Below are 12,225 nucleotides of genomic sequence, written 5' to 3'. Positions count from 1 at the left end.
TACACAACATATATGGCTGATCACCTAGTTATGCTTTCATTGTTTTAATTTTCTCCCATTCAAAACTATAGCAGCACATAGTCAGCCTAAAATTATTACTTAAGCATATAATTATATAATATACAATATATATTTCACAGTATTAAAATAGAGATACAATAGCTAAATTTTTAATGTCCTAGAACTTCAGGCCAAAGAAATGTAATGGTCAGAATTATTGTACCTAGAGTAAGCTTCATAAGCAAATACCTTCTTTTTCCTCATTTCTCAGATGTGATCAGGTCAAATATCTCAAACAGTTTTTCTTAATGCATTTGCCTCCTAACTTTAATGAAACTGCCTCTAATAAATGTTTAATCTTTATTTACAGTTTCTTTTTCAATTCAGGCACCACTTTCTAGGCAGGCCATTGTTGAAGGAGCAATACATTATTATGTTCAAATCATAAATATAATTTGTATTCAAGAGAATTATTTAGTTTTTCTAAGTTTTACTGCTAGACACCATCAGAATGAATATCATAAGATAAGCATTTTAGAAAAATATAGGTCTATTAGGAGAAAAGTTTGGAAAATGTCATAATCAAGAAATACATAATATACCTGGATTTGTAATAACAAGTAGGGCATAATAGTCAAAGAAAATTAGGTAGACACCTCAGAGCAGGGAGAATGTGAAGAAAATGGATTAGGATAGGGAGTATACACTGACTTTTAGGATTGAAGAAACAGATATGGCAGAGAAAAAGAGAGTGGAATTTCAGTGACAAGAGATGAGTAATGAAATCAAGAAGAAAATATTTGAACAGAGTGAAAAAATGATTTTATAAATTCATTTATAGTGAATTTATTCAACTTGTCATAAAGTGGAAGATCTATCTCTTCAACTGAAAGAAAACAGTAATTACCTGAAGCTATTGTTTTAAACAGCAATTTATCATTTAAAGGCATTGGGCAAGTACATGGTTCATTGGTATATTTTCCCACCCAGGCCAAACCACCTACACAAACATTAATGCACACACATATAATTACACAGACTCTTATTTTTCTCCTGTTTGTCCCTATTTTGAAATTGTCTGTCCATTAAATGCAGGAAATCCATCAATGGAAGTTAGATAATCTCAATTTAAAATTATTAATCATATTGATTTTATTAACTGTCAAGCATCTTTTTTCTCTCTCTCCTCTGTTTGGCAGAATTCTTCATTCCTTAATGTTCTTTCGTTATTAAGAAGGATCTGACATGGTCATGAAGGTTGTTCTCAGGCAACAGAAATAGTTCTTTCACCAAGCCACATTCCTTAGCACAGAGCTGCTTTGGCCAGAAAGAAGTGCCTCCCTTTTATCTAATTTGCACAAAGTAGCCAATATGTGCTAGCAGCAGCCCTGATAATGACCAATTTTGTATGAAATAGATTTTATTTATGGAATAGTTTTTACCTAGTGTGGGTCTGGGGCTATGTTTAGACTCCTCATGTATCTTTGTCACCTAGTGGTTAATTTCACCCAGAACACTCAAACACTAATTGAATTCTACTACATGGCATGCATTGTTTAGGCACACAGGATATAGCCATAGATAAAATCCCTGCCCATCTGGAGCTTACAATATCATTTGAAAAAAAAAAAAAAAAAAAAACATGTTTTTATTACACAATGTGCCAAACACTAATCTAAAAGTGCTTCACGTATTTTAAACAATTTAATCTGTGTAGTGCTATAGGTTCGGCACTCTATCGTACCCAAATTACAGAAAGGAAACCAGGCCTAGAGCAATTGAGTTAACTTGTCAAGAGTCACATACCTAGTAAGGAACAGGATTTGAACCCAAGAATTCTGGCTTAAAGGTCTACATTCTAAACCTGCATGCTATGCTCTCTGCCATATTATGTTCTCTCTGGAATGTCCCTTATTTCGAACATAAAAGACTTTAAAAATGAAGCATTCCTCCAGGGAACATGGCAGAGTAAGAAGCTCCAGGAATCAGTCCTTCCACCAAAACAACTATAAGCAGACAGGAAATACCTGAAACAACTGTATGGCATCCAGGGAAGAGCAGGAGGAAGAGACAGATAAATTATGTTAAAGAACTACAAATTGCTCTCTCCATGCAATGGCTACTGGCACCCAGCCCCAACCCTTCTAGCAGACTGCCACAGGGTCCAGTCTCTGGCTAGCTGCTGTGGACAGATAGAATGGAAAAGCTCCCTTCCCCAAGAGCAGGGGTGGGCACAGCTGATCACTGATCATGGCTTGTGATTAGCAAGTTTCAGTCACTTGGTCCCAGCTCTGAGGGCAGGTATTGTTTTAATCTTCCCCAAAGGTGGCAGCAGGCATTGTTTCAACCCCACCATGACAAAGGCTGTGGCAGACATTGTTTCAAACTCCCCTCGGTAGGGGCAGAGGTGGTGGGCATTTAAAGACATGGGGCTTCCTCAGGGCTGCAGGAGACAGTTAGCTGAAGGGCTGCATTTGCTTGGCAGGTGAGGAGAGCTCAGCTTTTGAGAGCCATTAGAGAAGATGTTGATGCCTTTCCTTATCCCCTCCCCAGAACACTTTGGAGCCTGTCTGGTCACCTTGATGGGTCCCAGGCCCTGTGTTGGCAGGGAAAGACTGAATTGGGAAAGTCCTCTTGGAGTGACATTCCCCCCAGAATTTGCCTTCCAGGCAAAAGCATGGACATGAGACAACATATGGAGTGTAAAACTATAGAGGCAGACAGTCTGAGACAAAGGCCTGCCAGAATCAAATACCTGGGAGAGGGAGATTGTCTCCTAGGAAGCAAAGGAGACAGCCAAACTCCTGCAAACAGATGAATTAAAAACACAACTAGCAAGCAAAATACTAGCAAATGAAATCCAACAGCATATTAAAAGATTTATACACCATGAACAAGTGGGATTTATCCCTGGTATGCAAGGTTGGTTCAATATAAGAAAATCAGTAAATGTAATACACTACATTAACAGAATGAAGGGAAAAAAAACACATGATCATATCAATTAATGCAGAAAAGGCATTTGACAAAATACAGCACTCATTCTTGATAAACAGACTTAGAACAATAGGAATCAAAGGAAATTTCCTCAATATGAAAAAGGGCATATATGAAAAGCCCCAGCTAACATCCTACTTAATTGTGGAAGACTGAAAACTTCCCTTCTAAGATCAGGAACAAGACAAGGATGCCAACTGTCACCACTGTTTTCCAATATTGTTCTAGAAATTCTATCCAGAGCATTCAGGCAAGAAAAAGAATTAAGAAGCATCCAAATTGGAAAGGAAGAAGAAAACTTTCACTATTTGCAGATGATATGATCCTATATACAGAAAATCCTGAAAAATCCAAAACAAAGCTTCCAGAGTTAATAAATGAATTCACCAAAGTGGCAGGGTTCAAGATCAACTCCCTCAAAACAGTAGTGTTTCTATACGCAAGCAATGAACAATAAGAACAAGAAATTAAGAAAAAAGTTCCATTCACTATAGCAACTAAAAGAATCAAATATCTAGGAATGAGTATAAGCAAAGATTTAAAGGACTTGTACAGAGGAAGCTACAAAACACTGCTAAAAGAAATCAAAGAAGACCTAAATAAATGGAAGGACATTCTGTGTTCATGGATTGGAAGATTAAGTAACATTAAGGTATCAATAATACCAAAGCAATTTATAGATTCAATGCAATTCTAATAAAAGTTCAACAGCCTCTTTGCAGAAATGGAAAAATCAATCATCAAATTTATACGGAGGGGCAAGGAGCTGTAAACAGCTAACGCCACCTTGAAAAAGAAGAATGAATTCAGAGGACTCACGCTTACCAATTTTAAAACTTATTACAAAGCCACAGTATTCAAAACAGAACGGTACTGGCACAAGGACAGCCATATAAACCAATGAAATAGAATTGAGAGCTCAGAAATCAACTCTCATGTTTATGGTCAACTGAATTTTGACAATGTGGCAAACGCCACTTAATTGGGACATAATAGTCTCTTCAATGAATGGTGCAGGGGAAAACTGGATGTCCATTTGCAAAAAAATGAAGGAGGACCCCCCCCCACTTCAAACCATATACAAAAAATGACCCAAAATGGATCAAAGACCTAAATATAAGAACCAGAACTTGTATTAGGCAATGGTTTCTTAGACTTCACACCCAAAGCACAGGCAACAAAAGAAAAATTTGATAAATGGGACCTCATCAAAATTAAAATATTTTGTTACTTAAAGTACTTTATCATAAAAATAAAACAACCTACGCCATGGGAGAAAACATTTGGAAACCACACATCCATTAAAAGATTAATATCCAAAACATATAAAGAAATCCTTTGACTTAAAAAGTAAACACCCCAATTAAAAAATGGGTAAAGGACTTGAACAGACATCTCACCAAAGAAGATATACAAATGGCCAGAAAGCACATGAAAAGATATTCAACATCATTAGCCATCAGGGAAATGCAAATCAAATCTACAATAAGATACCATTTCATACCTATTAGAATGACTGCTATTAAAAAAAGGAAAATAACGAGTTTTGGAGAGGATACAGAGAAAAAGGAACACTCATTCATTTCTGGTGGCAATGTGAAATGGTGCAACTGCTGAGAAAAACAGTTGGGTAGTTCCTCAGAAAGCAAAGAATAGAATATGACCCAGCAATCCCACTGCTAGTTATATAACCAAAAGAATCAAAACCAGGGATTGGACAGATATTTGCACATTGACATTCATAACAGCATTATTCACAATTGCCAATAGATGGAAACAACCCAAGTGTCCATCAACCAATGAATGGATAAATAAAATGTGGTATAAACAGACATTGGAATACTATTCAGCTGTAAAAAGGAATGAAGTCCTGATACATATAATAACACGGATGAAACTTGAAGGCATAATGTTGAGTGAAATAGGCCAGACATAAGAGGACAAATATTGTGTGATCTCACTGATTTGAAACAATTAGAATAAGCAAACTCATAGAGTCTCAATCTAGAATATAGGTTACCAGGGGACGGGGTGTGGATAGCAAATGAGAAGTTAAAGCTTTAAATGTACAGGGTTCCTGTTTGGAATGACGGAAATATTTTGGTAATTGTTGGTAGTGATGGTAGCACAATATTGTGAATGCAAATAACACCTAAATATATATCTGAATATGATTAAAAGAGGAACTTTTAGATGGTATATATGGTAACAGAATAATTTTTTAAAAAAATCCATGAAACTAAACTATGCAAATAGTGTGAGCCCTAAGTTAAGCCATGGTTTTTAATTACTAGTACAATTATAAAAATGTGCTAGCGTCAATTATAACAAAGGATCCACACTAATGCAAGGTATTGGTGGTGGGGTGGTTTATGGGAATCCTGTATTTTGCTCATGATAGTTCTATAAACCCACAACTTCTTTAACAAAAAGAAAATAAAAAGAAGCATTCCTATCTATTGTATCATGAGAAAAAGTATTGGGACTTTGTTGTTGTCATTTTTATTCTCTACAAGTTGTATCTGAAGAGAAACAATAAAGAAAAAAGAAAGTACCAGAAGCAGGGATTTCTCATTGAATAGTCATACCAAAATTTTAAATGTTAATAGTTGAAGGAACATTCTAAGGTTTTGGAATAAAGTGATAGGAGACTGCCACCAATTACATGAAAAATAATTGCAACAAGACAATTAGTATGAAATAAAATGATGACTTCTTTAAATTCAGAATGCAAGATCAGTCTACAGGCATAAAAGTTTTCTCTATCATGTAGTGCAGAAAGTGTCAACCTTGTTTTGAAAGGCCTAATTTTATTAAAATGTCTTATGCTAACTTACCTTATAAAGGGCATTTTATAGATCAATCTGTTCTTGTAAAAACTATTTGAAAGGGGAAACAAACCCCACACTAATTAATTTCTTTTGTGAATTCTGTTGCTCAAGTTTAACATACAGAAGTGCTTTCTTTTTGGACTCAGAGTTTATTTTGTTTATTCTCATTGGTATGCATTGTTTCCTTCTCTTCAGGAAACATTTTTGAGCATCTACAAAGTTCATATCACTGTGTTTACTGCTCTAAAGGTAGAACAATGGTTTTACTTCAGGAACATGAAGAATGCTGAGCCTAAAGGAGTTGTGCTCATCAGAATAACCAGGACATTTTCTATTTTTCCTTTTCGTTTGTTTGTTTTTACTTGTTTATGAAAAGACATCACATATAGCATACTATGATAAATTATGTTACTGAGATACAAAGAAGGAACAATGGGAAATATTAGTTCTCAAGGCAAGAAGCTAGGAAAACTTTGCAGCGGAAGTAGGCTTTGACAATAGACTAAAGGATGGGAGAAGAGAAATAAACTAACATTTGTTGTCTGCTGATTATGGACTAGACATTTGGTTCTCCTAAACACATTAGATATTTACAACAATACTATATGATCTATTGTCACTATTTTTCATTTTATAGATGATAAAACTTAGGCTCAGCAAAATAAATTGATTTACCAAGTTGACCTAGGTGGTGAACAACAAAACGGGGTTCAAACCTAGGATGTCTGTACCCAAAACTCACATTTTTCCCCTAGAGTTCTAATCACCTAGAGACTATTAAGGAATTGAGGAAGAAAAAAGCATTCCAGGCAGAAGGGATACAACTAACAAACTATCTTCTCATGAATTTGCTCTGGAAATCATTGAAGAGTAGCATAAAGTCTTAGTATTTTTGGAGTTTGTCACTTCTTGAGTACCACCTCACATCCTCTCAGCCTTCCCTTTTTTTTTCAGCCAGGTAAGCCAAGGGGAGTTCAGGAAAGCACTGACCATTTTGGTGCAACTGTGACTTGAAAACTTGGAAATGTTGGGATTTTGACTTTTCAAGTGGGAAGGCCCTGAGGTCTAAGGGAACCCACTAAACAGTAACAAACTGGAATTGCCTAAGAATTCATGCCTTTGGTGTAACTTTTGATCAGAGTAGATAGGAAGTGACATAAAATGCTTCCCCCATTCTTTACTCAGGCACACATTTCATAAAATATATCAGTAGGTCACAAGGAAGTGAGCAAATAGTAGCCTAAAATAATTGCCAAGTCCATGATGTACCTGGCCTTTATACCCATATTCTGGGATAACAATCCCAAATAAACTACTGAAGCAAAAGCCTTTTATTCAGTGTCTACTTTCAAGGAGTATTGGCTAACAACCAGATCATCTCAGAGCCAGCTTGTGTCAACCATGTACAAATGCCTAGATCATATCTATACCATATTCTCTGTGGCTATCTGGAGAGTGTCTAAATATCCACAGTGAAATTCGAATTATTATTCCTGCACAAGGACCTTATTTCATCATCCACATTTTTTTTTAATTGTATGATTCCATTTATACAAAATGTCCAGAACAGGCAAATCTATAGACAGAAAGTAGATTAGTGGTTGCCAAGGGTTGGGGAGTTTGGGGGTGATGGCTAGGGGGTGCAGCATTTCTTTTTGGTAAAATGAAAGTGTTTTAAAATTGGTTGTGTTGATGATTGCACAACTCTGCGGATACACTGAAAACTATCATATTGTACAATTTAAATAGGTGAATTTTATGGTATGTGAATAATATCTCAATAAAACTGTTTTTTAAAAAAACAACAAACATAGACCTATGGACACCCAGTGTTTTCTTCAAGATTATGAATTGGGGAATTGTTTGGGGGATGGGAATTATATTCTCAGGGCCTCCTTTGGTGCCAGCTCTTCATCTAAGAATTCTGACCCTGTTCCATAACACATTGATCCAGAAATGAAACTGGGCCCTTTGCAGAAGTTCCTTCTTTGCTAAATCCCCTCAGTCTTCGAAAGTACTCCTGACTTCACTGAAGATGGGCCAGGCGGACGGAGGGGATGACGTTACCGAAGAGTAGGCAGCTTTCAAAGAAACATCAGACATGCTGGTTTTTAGGATGCTCTTCACTAATCTTATAACTGAGGACCTTGCCTCAGCCTTCTGCACACACACCCCGCCCCCACCCACTCCCCTGTCCCTGACTCGGGCCATCTCCCCAGCAACTCCTCTCCCTCCTCTCTGTAGTAAACAGCAGCCCTCAGGCAGAGCTTTTGTGGCCTTGGTGTCCTTCTGGATCCTGAACTCATGTTCCCCTCAAGAAATTTATCAAAATATTTCTTAACAAAGATAATTATCTTCCTACGAGGAATTCTGTCAGCTAAGACACTAATTTTTTTTTAACAGAGAATCATTTAATGACCCTCATATACCCATCACCCAGCTTCACCAATTATCAATGTTTTTCCAACCCTTTTTCAACTAAGAAAATAAATTTTTCACCTCAGTTACTTATGAGGTGTGTGTGTGGGGGGACTTTAAAATAAAAACACAGGTGCTCCTGTCAGAGTAGGACGTAGAATTCAGCCTTTAACACCCTTCTGTTCTCTCTCAGCAGCAGGGCCCAGGGAGAGGGATGGAATGTGGAAGCCTCCACGGCCGGCGGGGTGCTGAGGGCGGGCTGAAGCGGTTGGTTGCGGCGGGTGGAGATGGCGGGGGTGTGTGTGCATGGGGGGCGGGGAGGGGAGGTCGTAAACGGCAGACTTGGCCCGGAGGGGCGGGGCTAGACAGCCGTACCGGGCTTGGTGTCCTGCGGCGCCCCCTCTCGGGGGTAGAACGCAGCGACCACGCTCCGGGGGATGCGCTTCAGCATCTCTTTGAGGAAGTTATGCAGCAGCTGCCAGCCCAGGTCTAGCGACTCAAACACTGAGCGGTTCTCACAGAGACCCTGGTTGATCAAGTTCTTCTCGAACTTCTGCAGGGATTCCAGGTAGAGCAGGTCCTCAGAAGTGAGCGCCTCCTCGCCGACCACCACCTTCCTGGCCTGCGTGTCCTTCCCGATGGCGTAGTGGGCGTATAGCTGGTTGGAGACATTGCCGTGGTCCTTTCTGGGCATGCCGTCGCCAATGGCAGACTTCATCAGCCGGGACAGGGAAGGGAGCACGCTGATAGAGGGGTAGATCTGTCTGTTATGAAGGTGTCTGTCCACATAGATCTGTCCTTCTGTGATGAAGGTCGTCAGGTCAGTATGGGATGGGTGATGTCGTCGTTGGGCATGGTGAGGATGGGGATCTGCGTGATGGAGCCACCTCGGCCCTCCACGCAGCCTGCTCACTCGTAGATGTGGGATCTGTGTACATGTATCCGGGGAAGCCTCGTCGCCCAGGCGCCTCCTCCCTGGCGGCGGCGACCTCCCGCAAGGCCTCTGCGTAGGAGCTCATGTCAGTCAGTATGACCAGCCCGGGCTTCTCACACTGGCAGGCGAGGAATTCAGCAATGGTCAGCGCCAGGCGTGGGGTGATGATTCGCTCAATCGCGGGGTCGTTGGCCAAGTTCAGGAAGAGGCAGATGTTCCCCACGGCTCCGCTCTGCTCGACGTCGGACTTGAAGAACCGGGCCATCTCCATGTTCACCCCCGAGGCTGCAAAGACGATGGCAAAGTTGACGTCATGGTAATCCAGCACGGCCTTGGACTTCTTCACCAGCCCAGCCTGGCAGCAGATCTGGGCAGCTATCTCATTGCGGGGGAGCCCCGCCACCGAGAAGATGGGGATCTTCTGCCCACGGGCAATGCTGTTCATGATATCAATGGGGGATATCCCCGTCTGAATCATCTCCTTGGGGTAGCTGCGGTCCTGGGGGTTGACGGGCTGGCCATTGAGATCCAGAAAGTCCTCCGCCGTGACCACTGGCCCCTTGTCAGTGGGTTTGCCGGAGCCATTGAAAATGTGACCCAGCATGTCCTCTGACACTGGAGTCCGTAGGACGTCCCCAGAGAATTCACAGGTGGTCTTTTGGGCATCGTTTCCAGAGGTCCCTTCAAACACCTGGACAATTGCTTTCGTCCCAGCCACCTTAAGCACTTGCCCGCTCCCCTGAGTCCCGTTGGGGAGGGTGAAGTTGTCAATCTCAGCATACTGAGCAAACTTGACCTGGTCCAGCACCACCAGTGGCACGTTGGCGCTGCACACGGTCCCGCAGGTGATGCAGCGGTGGGTGATATGTTGCGAGTGACCGCCTGCATGCACTCGTGGGCTGCACCTGTGTAGCGGCCACCGCCGGGGAGCCCCCCAGGCCTGCCATCTACTTTCATGGCAATGGCACGGGCGGCGGGTTGGGAACCGAGTGCCAGAGCCTGCCAGTGGCAACTCGGAAACTTCAGGCCCAGCTGGAGCTGGACACTGCTGCCCAGTCTACCCCGCAGCCACCCCTCTCGTCTCCTCTCACTCCCCTCGCCTCCCCTCCCCCTTGTTGTCTGTAAACGCATCATCCACATTTTAAATTGAAATCTGTCTCACTTTAGATTCCAGCAAATACTCTTACCTATTTGTGAACATGTATTATAAGTCTGTTCGATTATGTAATAACGATATCTTTAATTCTTATGCTATTATATTTAATCACCCATCATTTCAATAAATATATATTGAGTACATTCTGTTTGGTAAATAAAACGTTCTCATAATATAAAAATGACAGATATGAAATTTCTCAGAGAATTCACAATATGCAAGGTTGGCAATATAGACATATATATAATGTCAAAGAAGTGATCGTTATTATAAGAACACAGTGGAAATGCTATGAGAATATTTTGGAAGATGTAAACAACTGCATAAAGTTAAGAAAGGGAGGGAAGGGAAACAAGAGGAGAGGAGAGGAAAGGAATGTGAGTCTGCAGTTAAAATGCTTTGGATTTGGAAGAAGAGAGTAATTCTACAATGAAAATCTTGAGGGGCAAGACAAACAGGCTTTCTACTTTCAAAAATGTTTGTGATAAAATGATAAAACCCATGAAAGAATACAGTGGACACACAGTGTATATAAGCACTTACTTTTGTTACATTTGCAGGGTTTTTTTGGTAAAGAGTATTTATTTATTTATTTATTTACTTATTTATTACTGTTATTGCTTTCTAATGTTATATGCATGCTTGAAGAGAATATATCTGAAAAGTTATGCAAGAATGGGGAAACCCAAGAAACAGTTGCCTACGTGGAGGACAACTGGGAGACTAAATGACAATAATAGGTGGATAAGTAATTTTTCACTGTATAATTAAAAGAAAATCTCTTTGATTATTTACCCATTTAAAAATAATAAACACATTGTTGAATAGCATGTGTGGTGGTTTCAAGCTGTATGTACTCCACAAAAACACGTTCTTAAAGTGATCCATTCTTATGGGTGTAAATCCGTTGTAAATGAGACTTTTTGATGAGGTTACTTCCATTAAGGTGTGGCCCACCTCATTCAGAATGGGTCTTAATTCTACTACTGCAGTCCGTTATAAAGCGGATGAATACAGAGAGAGAGAGAAACTGCTGAAGCAAGAAGCTGAAAGCAGTGAGATCTGGAAGAGAAGGGAGAGATCAGCAGATGTTGCCATGTGCCTAGTCGTGTGGCAGAGAAGCCATGGATCATGGGCAGCTAGTCTTCAGGGAGAATGCACCACCTTAATGATGCCTTGATTCAGACATTTTCATGGCCTTAAACAGAAAACTAACAAATTCCCATTGTTTAAGCCAACCCATTGCATGGTGTTTGCTTTGAGCAGCCTAGGAAATTAAAACAAAAACAGTATTTATTTTTCATTGTTTTGAATAGAAATAAACACCTGTTTTTTTTGTTTTGTTTTGTTTTTTTGTGTTTTTTTTTTTTTTTTTTTTTTTGGTAGACACTTCAGTTTTGAATTAGGTTGTTTACTTAGCTGCAGGGTCTTTGAAGCCATTCTCCTATTGCTATGCTCAAGTGACTAGGTATGTCAGTGACAACAAATATTTCTACTTTCCATGTTAGAACAGCAAGGAGCATCTTAACATTCAAGATTAAATTAAAGCATGTGTGTGTTTGGGTGCCATTGTTATCTTTCCAGTGGTCTTTCTGCAATTAATTCTTTAGATCATTAAGCAGAATACAAATTTTTATAAACAACTTAAAGGAGTGATTCTGCATCCATCTGGTTTCACAATTTTGACTGGAATTACTCCTACTTATTGTTAACCTTTGTTTATAAATTCTGAAACTCTTGAATACTATTTTTCTCCTTCTACATAAAAGCTAATTAATCTCTTTACAAATATAATCCATCTGTGATATTATTTCCTTTTTTAAAAAATATACCTTTTAGTTTGGCAAGGCCTCTGGAAAATTCCCCCATGCCCAATAACTTTCTACACA

The 12,225-nt window shown here is 39.8% G+C and overlaps 1 pseudogene; it reads right to left on the bottom strand.

Annotated features, from left to right (window-relative positions):
* Positions 1–8,607: 8,607 nt before the first annotated feature.
* LOC119507309 lies at positions 8,608–10,137 on the bottom strand (annotated as a pseudogene).
* Positions 10,138–12,225: the final 2,088 nt, after the last annotated feature.

The sequence above is a fragment of the Choloepus didactylus genome, chromosome 12, assembly GCF_015220235.1.
Source record: "Choloepus didactylus isolate mChoDid1 chromosome 12, mChoDid1.pri, whole genome shotgun sequence".
NCBI classification, from domain to species: Eukaryota; Metazoa; Chordata; class Mammalia; order Pilosa; family Megalonychidae; genus Choloepus; species Choloepus didactylus.
The sequence above is the reverse complement of the archived record's forward strand: the minus strand, read 5'-3'. Positions and strand labels throughout refer to the sequence as shown.